Source organism: Astatotilapia calliptera, chromosome 20 (genome assembly GCF_900246225.1).
Source record: "Astatotilapia calliptera chromosome 20, fAstCal1.2, whole genome shotgun sequence".
Taxonomy (NCBI): Eukaryota; Metazoa; Chordata; class Actinopteri; order Cichliformes; family Cichlidae; genus Astatotilapia; species Astatotilapia calliptera.
This window is the reverse complement of record NC_039321.1, coordinates 13,511,958-13,524,027: the sequence shown is the minus strand read 5'-3', so window position 1 is coordinate 13,524,027 and position 12,070 is coordinate 13,511,958.

Here is a 12,070-nt window from a genome sequence, read left to right as displayed (position 1 = left end):
TCCATTTTCTGATGATTGCTCCCACAGTTGATTTTTTCACACCAAGCTGCTTGCCTATTGTAGATTCACTCTTCCCAGTCTGGTGCAGGTCTACAATACTTTTCCTGGTGTCCTTCGAAAGCTCTTTGGTCTTGGCCATGGCGGCATTTGGAGTCTGACTGTTTGAGGCTGTGGACAGGTGTCTTTTATACAGATGATGAGTTCAAACAGGTGCCATTCATACAGGTAACGAGTGGGGGACAGAAAAGCTTCTTACAGAAGACGTTACAGGTCTGTGAGAGCCAGAGATTTTCCATGTTTGAGGTGACCAAATACTTATTTTCCACCCTAATTTACGAATAAATTCTTTACAAATCCTACCATGTGGATTCATGGATTTTTCTTTCACATTCTGTCTCTCACAGTTGAAGTGTACCTCTGGTGCAAATTACTGACCTCTGTCATCATTTTAGGTGGGGGAACTTGCACAATCGGTGGCTGACTAAATACTTTTTTGCCCCACTGTAAATGCATTTTGCCAGAAACACCAGAATCACAAAACTATTTCAACAACCGCCAAACAGCTAAAACAAATGAGCAAATGAGCAACAAACAAGCAAATGAGAGCAGGTAAACAGATTCCGCACAAAGACAAAAACACAGAGCGTGGACCTGAAGGATCAGAATCTGTGAGCTGTTGGTTTTCAGCTCCGACGGCACAACAGCTCACAGATTCTGATGTGATGTGATAACTAAATATTTGGCAAACAGAGAAGGAGAGTATTGGTCAAACAGCTGGAAGCCCTTACTAATACTGCAAGTAGTTAAGCTAGCAAACCTGATTAAAATAAAAAACACTATACCTATAATTTTTAGCTATTTAAGGAGAATATATGCTTTAATGTATGCTTTAATATATGCTTTCATGTATATTTTGTAATATGCAATAGGTTTCTATGAAGATTATAATGTACACTCTGTACACACATGACTGTGTTAGTTTCCACCCAGACAACGCAGTCATCAAGTTTGCAGATGATACCACCGTGGTGGGGCTCATCTCTGGGGGAGATGAGACGGCGTACAGAGCTGAAGTTCAGATGCTGTCAGATTGGTGTGTAGATAACAACCTGGACCTCAATACCAACAAGGCAAAAGAACTGGTAGTTGATTTCAGAAGGAGGAAGTCTGAGCTGCAGCCTGTCAGCATCAACGGGGAGTGTGTGGAAAGGGTCTCCAGTTTCAAGTTTCTGGGTGTGCACATAGACACAGACCTCCAATGGAGCTGTAACACCTATGCGGTTTTAAAGAAGACCCAACAGCTTCTCCACTTTCTGAGAATCCTCAGAAAAACAGACCTGAAGAAGGAGCTGCTAACCGTCTTCTACCGCTGCTCCATTGAAAGTGTGCTGACATATTACATCGGTGTGTGGTTCTCCAGCTGCACCACAGCACAGAGAAAGGCACTCCAGGGGTCATCAATATGGCCCAAAAAAATCATTAGACATCCTCTTCCCTCCCTGAAGGACCTGTACAGCACTCGCTGTCTCAAGAGGGCACGCAGCATCCTACGGGACGGTACACACCCAGGACACGGGGTGTTTAAGCTGCTGCCATCTGGCAGGAGGTTCAGGCTGCTGAGGTCCTGAACAAATAGACTCAAGGACAGCTTTTACAACAGGCAATAGCCCTGATCAATGCAAATAGCTGATCTGACTGGCTACCTACCTGGACTTTTTTGGGGGGGTTAACAACGGTAAAAACAGTAATAATAATAATATTTATATCTGTAACAAGGTGCAATAATAATTAATGTGCAATAATAACAGTGTGCAATACAAATTATTGCACATTATTCTAATTTTTTATTACTAAGTTATTATACTGTGTTGTGTTGTTTGTGTTGCGTTGTGATGTGTTGTATCGTGTTGTGTTACATGTAGTGCCGACGTAGGACAGTTTTCCAATTTCATTGTACTATTGTACTATGTATGACTGTGCAATGACAATAAAGAGTTATCTATTATCTATTGAGCAAAATGATCAGTTAGCAGCAGCAGACCATGATCGTGGGCCACCAACCACTACCAACACACACAACACCAAAAGAGTGCCAGCAGTGAGTTAGAAAGTCAATAATTAATGTTCATTGTAATAAAAGAACATCAGTGCAACAGTGTTGTTATGTGAGAAGTTATTAATAGTTTCTGAGTGAAGCTCTCAAAATAAGGTGGTGTCCTTATTACTTGTCATGAGGACACAGTCACTATGACAGAAAAACAGGATATAAAATGTCACCACACTAATTCTTTAACATCTATTGTCACAGAACAGATTATTATATATCCAATCATACAGATTAATAAGAAGACACTACATTTGACAGACAGACACAAAGAAGTCAACAATTTGGTTTATATACCCAAACACAGAGAGGCAAGCAGTCACTAGAATAAATGTAGTTCTTAGAAAGCTGACATTAATGCTTAGCATATTTTCTCTCAGACTGGTAAATGTTGCCCCTCCCTGGTTCAGCTGGTGATAGGTTCTCTTTTATGATAGATGTTATGTGACATGTTGTGTGTGGGTTGTATATGTGTGTTTTAGTTATGGGGAGAAGATAAGTAAGGCATGTCAGTTAAGTAGCTTGTGGGCATAGAAAGGAAACTGTCACTACTGTGATGATGAATGAGAGAGAAAGAAGAGCACCTTTGGGTGGGCAGGTCTGTCTGCCAAAATGCCAGTCACCTAGACAGCATGCGGGGGAGCAAATGCATGTATTTGTGTGTGTGTGTTTCACAGGGGCTTAGAAGGCCCTGCAAAGGGAGCTGTTTTTTTCCTGTCAGGTAGGTTTATACCTTAAATCCCTGTTAAGCAGTCACACTGAGAGTTTTCTGCCTCTGAGATAAAGCCTGATAACACATAGGAACAAACAGAAATTCGCACGGGCAGTCATGTCAGCTTTTTTGACATTATGCACTTTAATCTGTCAGGAGCTTCCTGAAACAGAAGAGTAAGTTGTGGTGTGAAAAAGTATATGCCCCCTCCTCAGTCCTTATTTTTCCATGTTTGTCACAATCTAATGTTTCAAATCATTAAAAAACTGCAAATATTAGCATAGATTCACCCCCCCCCCCCTCCACACCCCCCACCCCCGCACGCACACACACACACACACACACACACACACACACACAAAATGCAGTTCCTAAATGAAGGTGTTAATTATTACAGCAAAAAAACTGTAACCAAGCATTGGCAATAACGTTTTTTCCCCCTAATAATAAAAGCCTACATTTATTTTCATTTGTGTTATCTTTGACTAACTTTTAAATTTGTTTGATGATCTGAAACATTTAAGCATGACAAACATACAAAAAACATAACTGGAAGGGGGCAAACACTTTTTCACAGAACTGTAAATGCCAGAAGCAAGCTATTAAATCTGTCTGTAAAAAGGAAGAATGGGGTGGATGGTCATGTCCATACCCTAAATGTCATATTAGACAATGACCATAGAAAATCTTCTTTTAACTGATAGAAATTTGAAGGGAAACATCTAAAAACCCAGGACAAAAAAAACCCATTTTAAATCTTTCAGTTAAAAAGTGTGAAACATAAGTAAACCAATTTTTCAGCATCTCTGTGAAAAAGGATGTTTCAATTTTAGAGAAATTGTACAAATGCAAGAAACCAGTACTACATATTATTCATGTCTGTGGGATAAGAGAACTGAAGGAAGAACTAAACTAAAGCAACTGAGAACTAGGTACAATGAGTAATTATTTAAACTGAACTTCAAAATAGCTGGGTAATAGACCCAGGACCATGACACAATGCCATAATTGTAGTAGTAGTAAGCTCCGCATCACAATTATGGCAAAGGTGTAAACCTGATGAGCACCTGGATGAGCACTTCCTTTCCTCAGTGAGAACACTGAAGATGGGTTCTTGCAGCATGCTAGTGACCCAAAACATTCAGTTCAATTCAACTGTAATTATATAGCACCAAATCACAACAACAGTCTCCTCAGGGTGCTTTATATTGTAAGGCAGACCCTACAATAATACATACAGAGAAAAAAACAACAATAATATGATCCCCTATGAGCAAGCACTTTGGCAACAGTGGGAAGGAAAAACTCCCTTTTAACAGGAAGAAACCTCCAGCAGAACCAGGCTCAGGGAGAGGCAGCCATCTGTTGTGACCGGTTGGGGTGAGAGAAGTAAGACAGGATAAAAGAAATGCTGTGGAAGTGAGCCATATATTAATGACAAAAAAGATTCAATGCAGAGAGGTCTATTAACACAAAGTGAGTGAGAAAGGTGACTAAAGAATAATTACTGAATGCATCATGGGAATCCCCCAGCAGCCTATTGCACACCTATTGCAGCATAACTAAGGGAGGATTCAGGGTCACCTGATCCAGCCCTAACTATATGCTTGAGCAAAAAGGAAAATTTTAAGTGTAATCTTAAAAGTAAAGATAATGTCTGTCTCCTGAATCCAAACTGGAAGATGGTTCCACAGGGGAGGGGCCTGAAAACTGAAGGCTCTGCCCCCCATTCTACTTTTAAATACTCTAGGAAACACTGTTAAATGTTCAGTTTCTATGCCATATGTTAAAACAAGATCTAGAGTGTGATTAAAGTGGTGGGTGGGTTCTTTTACATTTTGACAGAAGCCAATTGAGTCTAGTAACAGATTAAATGCCATGTTGAGGCTGTCATTTTTAGCATCTTCATGGATGTTAAAATCACCCACAATAATTATTTTATCTTAGTTAAGCACTAAATCAGATAAAAAGTCTGAGAAATCTGACAGAAACTCTGTGTAAGGCCCAGGTGGATGATAGAATATTACAAATAACTGGTTTCTGAGTTTTGCAGCTGGGGTGGACAAGGCTAAGCATCAGGCTTTCAAATGAATTAAAAGTCTGTCTGGGTATTTGGTTGATTAATAGGTTGGTGTGAAAAATTGCTGCCAAGCCAACCCCTCTGCCTGTGCCTTGAGGATTCTGATAGTTAGAATGCCTCGGGGGTATTAATACATTTAAGCTAATATAATCATCCTGCTGTAACCAGGTTTCTATAAGGCAAAGTAAATCGATTTATTGATCAATTATTAAGTCATGTACCAACAGAGACTTGGTAGAGAGAGACCTAATGTTTAATAATCCACATTTCACTGTTTTACTCTTTGGTGCAGATGTGGATACTGTATTGTTCTTTTTTTATGATTTTTTTTTATGTTTAAGTCATTTTTTGCTGGTTTTGAATTTGATTTTTATCTGTTTGGGAGCTGACACAGTCTCTAAGGGGATGAGGTTTTGGTGGGATAACAGGAGAAGAGAAGCTGCAGAGAGACATGTAAGACTACAACTCTGCTTCCTGGTCCCAACTCTGGATACTCATGTTTTGGTTTAATAAATTTGGCCAGATTTCTATAAATGAGAGCTGCTCCATCCAAAGTGGGATGGATGCCGTCTCTCCTAACAACACCAGTTTCCTCCAGGAAGTTTTCCAAGTACCTATAAAGCCCACATCATTTTTTGAAGACCACTCAGGTAGCCAGCAATTTAAGGAGGACATACAGCTAAACAAACTACAGAGTCCAACATCGGTGTGATTGCAGCCATTCCCCAACTCTCTGTGAATGGTACTCATGGCCATTGATTGGTGGTCACTGATCAGTGGTCACTGATCAGTGGTCACTGATCAATGGTCACTGATCAATGGTCATTGATCAATGGTCATGACAACTGGCAAATTAATTACCACGAAACTGACCTCATGGCCCATTGCCAATCAGTGGTGCTAGTGTCAGTCATTATGCAAATGTACTATTTATAAGGTTGGGGAAACCTGCAGTCAGCTGAGACTGCAGAAGTCACTTGGATGAGTGACGAAATGTTTCTTCCACTGAAAACCTTACATCCAGATGATCAGAATCAACTTTTGGGGATCTTCTTACCTGGATGATTGAGCATGCATCAAGACAGTGTAAGGGACTATTTCAGTTACTACTAACATCCCAGACAGCAGCTAACGTTAAAGATCAAGTCACTTGGTTTCATGCTAGTCATTGCAAGAGAATTTCAGAACACCAATCATACCCCAAAGTGGTTAAAAAGAGTACTACATTGATGTTGAGCAAGACATGCTCTACCGCTTTAACCTATGTTGGAACAAAGAGAGAGAGAGAGATGAAAAAACACAATCCTCTAACAAGGGCTCATCAATGGAACACAGACAGCACCTGATTAAACAACAAGTCAGATGTGACCTGAAATGTTCCTCGTGTTTTTCAGTTCTGGTGGCACTGGATGTGACTTTTCTCATAATTTTTTACACGACAGACATTCCCACGACATCACAAACACAGGAAAAGCTGGCATTAATAATTAAGGCATTCCTTCCAGTAAAGTTTTAAACCTTTACCTAGTCTTATGTCAAACATAACGTATGAGAACAGCATACCAATTTCACAACCAAACAAATTACCTCAGAAACCTTTGTATCAGACCCTTATTTTCCTGATGCTGATTACAGCTGTAAGATGCTTTGTGATACTGTCCATACTGTAACATGTGACCTATGTTTGCATCAGCCACTAGATGGCACTGTGTTACTGCAGAGTATGTATTTTACCGGCGAGCAAGAAGCACCGGGAAAAATGGAAAAAGAAAATGAAGTGGGATCGGAGCAGAGATTGGTGTGTGCGTGCATTTAATAAGAAGCTTGGTATAAAGACAAAGATAATACATGGTGTCAGAGTAGCGGTTTTCTAAGCAATCCCTCACCGTCGGACAGCGCAGACATGGAGGCTTATGGCGTTCCCACACCGTGCATGGATTGGGACTCTAGCAACCTGCCCGAGGCATGGCGGCGCTTCAAGCAGCACGCCGAGTTAATGTCCACTGGTCCTCTTTCAGGGAAGGAGGAGGCAGACAAATGCAGCTACCTTCTTCTATGGGTCGGTGAGAAACGACGGGTGGCAATTAATACAATACAAAATACTACATAGAGTGCACTATATAGGTCATCAGATGTTCCAGATGGGCTTTACATCTTCCAACAACTGCTCACACTGTCAAAGCAATACACCAGACAATTACATCCACGCTCTTTGGTTCTGTCCACCAGTGCAGAGGTTTTGGTGCGGGATATGTGAAGACTTATCAAAGTGTCTGAAATGTAAAATTCCATGCTCCCCTTTAGTGTGATTGTTGGGCAAATTGGATGATGTCACTACAGAAACGAAATACAGTCCACATGGTTTTTACTGCCCTATGCATAGCCAAGAAAACGGTCCTTATGACCTGGAAAAATAAAAATAATCTTAATTTTAGCCAATATAGAAACCATCTAATAGATCACATTAGTCTTGAGACAACCTCTGCCACCACATTAGATCAATCCCTCTGGGCTCCTTTGATTGGCTCCATCACCTAGCAGGGGTGGGGGGTCGTGGTTTGATCCCGCCTTCGCCATTGTGGTTGATGTGGAGGTAGGGACAGGCTTAGGGCGTCTGGAGAATCCCTAGGGACGTTATCCCTGGAGGGCTTAACCCAGGGGTTGTGGTCATAACCTGGTTAGTTGCTCTTAGAGGGTGTTCTCCTTGTGGCTGCGTGCAGCAGGGCTGGGGGAGGGTCTGTGCTGGCGGACGTAGGTTACTGGCCTGGTAGCCTGGCTGCCCCTGAGTGGATGCCCATGCGTGGGGGCTTGGGGTTCGGGGGTGCTTTGCCTCTGTGCTAGGGCTCTGGCTGGGCCTTGGGGGCTTAGGTCCTTGTTGGTGTGTCGCCGAGGTTGTGGCGGGTGGGTGCACGGAGGCTCAGCCCTGGTGCAGGGGGCCTCTGGCGCATCGGCCCAACTAGGGGGCTCTTCAACTGACAGGGAGTTTGTTCCATCCTTGCAGGAGTCCACTCTGCAGGTGGGGGAGAGTCATAGGAGAGGTGGAGAATAAACTTAACCTGGGTGTCTACTGTCTTGTGCAGTCTGGGAGATGATTGAATGTTAGGGTGGGTACAGTTTCCTCTGCGGTGGGGTCGGGTGGGCTGCCCCGGGTCCTGTGGGGCTGGGGGGTCCTGCTGCCGTAGGCCCCCGATCTGGATGGGCCTGGGCTCCCTTGCCTTGGTGGGTGCCGAAGGATGGGGGTTCCTACTGGGGTCAGCGGGGGAGCTGGCCCCAGGGAGGGTCATCTTGCTCATCCCTTCTTTTCCTCCCCATCCCCGGCTGCCTCCCACTTCCCGCTCCAACACACCCACACAAGTAGGGCCTTGGGGTGCGGGTGTGTCACCAGGGAACAGGGGAGGCATCCCTCCCTCTGTCCCCTTCTGGCCACCTGTGCCTCAATTTTATTCCACAACTTAGACATCCACATTACTCACACTCTCATAACACATACATATAGGGCCTTGAGGGTGGGCACATTAACGGCGTCCAGTGGACGGTCTGTGTATTCAACCCCACCTCGGGCACTGGTGCCCACCTCTCAATTTTAAATTCATGTAGACATTGAGGGTTCTCGGGAGGGGCCGTGCTAACACCTGCTGCTCTCTGGCAGCAACACCATGCTCTCCCACGTTTTAAATGCACCTTAGAACAGCACGCAGCAACACTACACATGAGCGAGAGGAGGGAGGTTTGGGGTCTTCACACACCCCTGTTCTCTGGTGGCCATCGGGGCAGGGGGGCAGGGAGGAGGTGTTGGTCGTCCGATTGGGATCTGCTGCTGCGGAGCCTGGGGCCGTCTGCTTGCCTCCACCCCGGGGAAAAGGGTAACATCTCCTGGGTCTAGGTGCCGTTTCCCCCTCCAGGGGCGAGGGTACCTGGACCTGGGGTATAGAGTTTGTTTGAGGAGTGTGATTGTGTGTACAGTGTCCATGTATGTGTATCACTACGTTGGGTGAGTGCTGAGTATTTGTATATGTGTGCATGAGGGTGGTAATGCATGTTTGTGTCTGTGTGTGCCTGTTTGTCTGTGTTTATATGTCAGGTCGGGTCTTACACTCCACCTCTCTGGGAACTCCCAGGCCCTCCAAAGGCCTATCTCCCCTCACCACACTCCCTGCCGGTAACTGATGCCCTCAGGGGTCGGTGCGTTGGTGGTTCTTGGTGTCCGGGGCTGGGCGCTCAGCTATGTACCAGCTCACTCCCGGTGACTACTTGGCGGGGCCTGGTGCCTGTTGCCCGGTCAGGCCTCCTCCAGGGCAAAGGGGGCCCTCGGGCCTCCGGCCTCTAAGCCTGCGGCTCGGTTCACTCTGGCACAGTTGGCTGCCGGCAGAGCCGGCGGGCACGCCACTGCAGCCCCCTCTGGCTTCTGCTCCGTGGCTACTGGGTGACCCCTCATCTGGGGCTCTACTCAGCTCTTCCCAGGAGGGTGACACTGATGCCCCTCCGGTGGTCCTCCTTGGGTTCTCGCACTATGGGGCCTCTGGATGTCTGCAGCCTGGATCTCCTCCATGCCTGCTTCATGCCCTGGGAGACAGGGCTATGGCTCTCTACATCCTCTAGCAGACCATTATATGGGGAAACCTTTTGAATACAAGCGCAGTGATCCACACAGGTGTGCACACGGGTGTTCACTGTTCATAGACATAAACTACACCTTTAGTGGCTGCTATTTCCAAGCACATTGTGCGCTGTCGGTCCTGCTTGCTACACAACAACATTCAATATTTAGTATTTACTGCTGTTTACACTTAGTCAAGTCAAGTCAAGTCAAGTTGGCTTTATTGTCACTTCAACCATATACAGTTTAACAGTACACAGTGAGGCGAAACAACGTTCCTCCAGGAACCAAGGTGGTACATGCAACATAAATTTACAACATAAATTAACAGAAAACACTAAACTAGCTAACTAAGAGGCCTAGTTAGCTGGCTAGCAGAGACAAGACAGACTGACCTAACATAAATTACAACATAAATTAACAAAGAAAAAACTATCTAACTATCTAAGGAAGACTTTTTTTTTGTTATCAGACAGCAGACAACAAAGTGCACGTGCAAATGTGCAAACAAACTTAGCTAGATTAACGTGATGGTGTTGTGTTTAGTATGTTGCTCTCTTTTTTTGTGTGCTTGTTTTCTCTTCTTTTTCTCTCAACAGGTGATCCAGAAGATTTTTTTTCTCTTCTTTCTCTTTTTAAGTGCCCTTTCTCACTGTCCCTCTTCCCTTCTGTTTTTCTTTTCTTTCATCTTTTTTTCTCCCTTCCCTATCCCTCTGTCACGACCTGCGGGATCGGCAAGGCGCTGATCAGCATCTCTCCACTCCTAGCCCCCCTTCTCTCCTCTTTTTCCTCTCTCTCTCCCTCTCCCCTGTTTTGCCGGGGCGGAACTCATGGCGGGTTCACGCCCTCAGTCCACGCCTTCCCGGATCGTGCACACCTGGGCCTCATCAGACCAGCTGGTATATTAGAAGGAGGAGATCAGCTGTTCAACGCTGGATTGTTGTGAAGGCTCTTGTCAGTCTTGTTCCTAGATTCCCCGGACCCGTCCCCGTGTTTCCCCGTGTGGAGTGTGGAAGGAGTGACAGGTCGCTAGCAGAGTAGAGAGAGGCTGTTCTGACCGCGTGTGTGATTTCCCCGTTTTCTCTGGAGCCCTGGACCCCTGCCCCTCACATCTTGTAAATAGCACTAACCTCACACTGTCTGTACATACACTTGGTGAAAATCTGTAATAAACAATCTCTGTTTGAACGCTACCCAGGAGTCCTGGGAGTGGATCCTCTAAGTAACCCGTGACACCCTCAGTCATGTCTGTCCCGTCTGTAACAACTGAAAATAAAATAAAATAAATAATAACAACAAAGGTTGATCAAATGGACAAATACGGCAAGGCCGTGATGATCCATTTGGCAAAGTAAATCCATTGGGTATCCTTGTTGGTCTTCAGACAACCATTCTGACGACTGAAGAACCCAAAAAAAAAAGAGAAAGGGGATGTCTACAACACATGGACCCTTACCGCAGACAACTCCCAAAAGCTTCAAACGTACTACGATAAGTACACTGATTAATAATAATATATCACGCCATCGGCCCCTCTGGCCAACACCAGTTGGTGGTAGGGTAAAGTGTCTTGCCCAAGGACACAACGACCAGGACAGAGAGCCCGGGGATCAAACTGGCGACCTTCTGGTTACAGATATGCTTCCCAACCCCCCTGAGCCACGGTCGCCTGTGATTACATCACACCGAAAGCTAACCTAATCTACACCAGATATAAGTTCCATGAAAAGATGCAGGGTGAAAATGAGGCATTTGAATAGTTTATTACAGAACTGAAACTGCTTGCTAAAGACTGTGGGTACCCAAATACAGATGAAATGGTCAGGGATTGCATCGTATTTGCCACTAACTCGCCACACGTCTGAGAAAAGCTACTCAGCCAAGGCGCAGAGCTCACGCTAGAGAAAGCTATAGATATAGCATTATCACACAAGCTAGCAAAGCAACAGCTAAAATCTATGGGCCACTCCAGGGGCCAGGAAACTGTGCACGCCATTGGCAGGAAACCGCACAGACAAGAAAATCAAAAGAACACGCTAATGACACACTAAAAACGTGCAGTTATTGTGCCGGACAACACAGTAATAAAGACATCTTCCCAGCAAAAGGAAAACAATGTGCAAAATGCAAGAAAATGAACCATTTCGCAAGAACATGCAGGTCAAAACTCCCTTTGCAGACAAATACCCACCCCAAATCAGTACACACTGTGAGAGCGAACATATAAGTGACAAATGAGGACACAGATGAGGAGCAAGACTGTTTCTACATTGATAGCATCACCATAGAAAATGAAGGAAGAAATGATGAGCAAGCATATGCAGACATGCAACTTGGTTTCCCCCCACAGGCAGTGAGGTTTAAAGTTGACACTGGGGCACAAGCGAACACAATTCCAGCCAACATGTTCCAGACACTCTTCCCACATGTGACACTGAAGCCTGTCTCACACAAGCTCAAAGATTACGGGGGACACTCAGCGTGGTAGGGAAATGTCAGCTAAAATGCAAAGACAAAACCCGCACGTTCGAATTCCATGTTGTTAACACAAGCGCCCCACCTGTATTAGCAATGAAA